This window comes from Orcinus orca, chromosome 8, assembly GCF_937001465.1.
Source record: "Orcinus orca chromosome 8, mOrcOrc1.1, whole genome shotgun sequence".
NCBI classification, from domain to species: domain Eukaryota; kingdom Metazoa; phylum Chordata; class Mammalia; order Artiodactyla; family Delphinidae; genus Orcinus; species Orcinus orca.
Genome location: NC_064566.1, coordinates 78377501 through 78380000, shown reverse-complemented (window position 1 = coordinate 78380000; position 2500 = coordinate 78377501). Strand labels below are relative to the sequence as shown.

At 56.5% G+C, this 2500-nt stretch overlaps 1 protein-coding gene and 1 pseudogene across 2 annotated transcripts in view; one reads left to right on the top strand and one right to left on the bottom strand.

The window, feature by feature from the left end:
• The window catches only part of LOC101274224 (lysine-specific demethylase 4D-like), a 65999-nt pseudogene that overhangs the window by 34440 nt on the left and 29059 nt on the right, over window positions 1-2500 (bottom strand).
• The window catches only part of LOC125965266 (uncharacterized), a 14173-nt gene that overhangs the window by 8196 nt on the left and 3477 nt on the right, over window positions 1-2500 (top strand). Inside the window, exon 3 of one of the 2 annotated variants that reach the window (XM_049714126.1) lies at window positions 1111-1153. The exons of the other annotated variant lie outside the window; for it this stretch is intronic. The gene's annotated coding sequence lies outside the window, so the exon portion shown is untranslated. Of the gene's footprint in view, window positions 1-1110; window positions 1154-2500 lie in introns of those variants that run through there. 2 annotated transcript variants of the gene reach the window in all.

Below are 2500 nucleotides of genomic sequence, written 5' to 3'. Positions count from 1 at the left end.
AAGAGGAAGAAAAAGATGGAGGAGGTGGTGGAGGAGGCGGAGGAGGAGGAGGAGGAGGTGGTGGAAGAGGAAAAAGAGGAAGAAAAAGAAGGAGGAGGCGGTGGAGGAGGAGGAGGAGGTGGTGGAGGAGGAAGAAGAAGAAAAATGAGGAGGCCGTGGAGGAGGCAGAGGAGGAAGCGGAGGAGGTGGTGGAGGAGGAAGTAGAGGACGAAAAAGAAGGAGGAGGCGGTGGAGAGGTGGAGGAGGAGGTGGTGGAGGAGGAAGAAGAGGAAGAAAAAGATGGAGGAGGTGGTGGAGGAGGCGGAGGAGGAGGAGGAGGTGGTGAAGGAGGAAGAAGAGGAAGAAAAAGAAGGCGGAGGCGGTGGAGGAGGCGGAGTAGCAGTAGGAGGTGGTGGAGGAGGAAGAAGAGAAAGAAAAAGAAGGAGGCGGTGGAGGAGGAGGAGGAGGAGGAGGAGGAGGTGGTGGAGGAGGAAAAAGTGGAATAAAAAGAAGAAGGAGGTGGTGGAGGAGGCGAAGGAGGAGGACAAGGAGGTGGTGGAGGAGGAAGAAGAGGACGAAAAAGAAGGAGGAGGTGGTGGAAGAGGCGGAGGAGGAGGTGGAGGAGGAAGAAGCGGAAGAAAAAGGTGGAGGAGGTGGTGGAGAAGGCGGAGGAGGAGGAGGTGGTGTAGGAGGAAGAAGACGAAGAAAAAGAAGGAGGAGGTTGTGGAGGACGTGGAGGAGGAGGAGGAGGTTGTGGAGCAGGAAGAAGAGGAAGAAAAAGAAGGAGGAGGAGGTGGAGGAGGCGGAGAAGGAGGAGGTGGTGGAGGAGAAAGAAGAGGAAAAAAATGAAGGAGGAGGCGGTGGAGGAGGCGGCGGAGGAGGAGGTGGTGGAGGAGGAAGAAGAAGAAGAAAAAGGAGGAGGTGGTGGAGGAGGTGGAGTAGGAGGAGGAGGTGGTGGAGGAGAAAGAAGAGGAAGAAAAAGGAGGAGGTGGTGGAGGAGATGGAGGAGGAGGTGCTGGAGGAGGAAGAAGAGGAAGAAAAAGGAGGAGGTGGTGGAGGAGGTGGAGGAGGAGGAGGAGGTGGTGGAGGAGGAAGAAGAGGAAGAAAAAGAAGGAAGAGGCGGTGGAGGAGGCGGAGGAGAAGGTGGTGGAGGAGGAAAAAGAGGAAGAAAAAGATAGAGGAGGTGGTGGAGGAGGCGGAGGAGGAGGAGGAGGAGGTGGTGGAAGAGGAAGAAAAAGAAGGAGGAGGCGGTGGAGGAGGCGGAGGAGGAGGAGGAGTTGGTGGAGGAGGAAGAGGAAGAAAAAGAAGGAAGCGGTGGAGGAGGCGGAGGAGGAGGAGGAGGAGGTGGTGGAGGAGGAAGAAGAGGATGAAGAAGAAGGAGGAGGCGGTGGAGGAGGAGGAAGAGGAGGTGGTGGAGGAGGAAGAAGAGAGCCAAAAAGGAGGAGGAGGAGGTGGAGGACGTGGAGGAGGAGGAGGAGGAGGTGGTGGAGGAGGAAGAAGAGAAAGAAAAAGAAGGTGAAGGTGGTGGAAGAGGCGGAGGAGGAGGAGGAGGAGGTGGTGGAGGAGAAAGAAGAGGAAGAAAAAGATGGAGGAGGTGGTGGAGGAGGTGGAGGAGGAGGAGGAGGTGGTGGAAGATGAAGAAGAGGAAGAAAAAGAAGGAGGAGGTGGTGGAGGAGGTGTAGGAGGAGGAGGAGGTGGTGGAAGAGGAAGAAGAGGAAGAAAAAGAAGAAGGAGGCAGTGGAGGAGGTGGAGGAGGAGGAGGAGGTGGTGGAGGAGGAAGAAGAGAACGAAAAAGGAGGAGGCGGTGGAGGAGGCGGAGGACGAGGTGGTGGAGGAGGAAGAAGAAGAAGAAAAAGATGGAGTAGGTGGTGAAGGAGGCAGAGGAGAAGGAGGAGGAGGTGGTGGAGGAGGAAGAAGAGGAAGAAAAAGAAGGAGGAGGCGGTGGAGGAGGCGGAGGAGGAGGAGGTGGTGGAGGAGGAAGAAGAAGAAGAAAACGGAGGAGGTGGTGGAGGAGGTGGAGGAGGAGGAGGAGGTGGTGGAGGAGGAAGAAGTGGAAGAAAAAGAAGGAGGAGGTGGTGGACGAGGCGGAGTAGGAGGAGGAGGTGGTGCAGGAGAAAGAAGAGGAACTAAAAATGGAGGAGGTGGTGGAGGAGGCAGAGGAGGAGGAGGTCGTGGAGGAGGAAGAAGAGGAAGAAAAAGAAGGAGGAAGTGGTGGAGGAGGTGCAGGAGGAGTAGGAGGTGGTGGAGGAGGAAGAAGAGGAAGAAAAAGAAGGAGGAGGAGTTGAAGGAGGCGGAGGAGTAGGAGGTGGTGGAGGAGGAAGAAGAGGAAGAAAAAGAAGGAGGAAGTGGTGGAGGAGGTGCAGGAGGAGTAGGAGGTGGTGGAGGAGGAAGAAGAGGAAGAAAATGAAGGAGGAGGTGGTGGAGGAGGTGGAGGAGGAAGAGGTGGTGGAGGAGGAAGAAGAGGAAGAAAAAGGAGGAGGTGGTGGAGGAGGTGGAGGAGGAGGAGGAGGTGGTGGAGGAG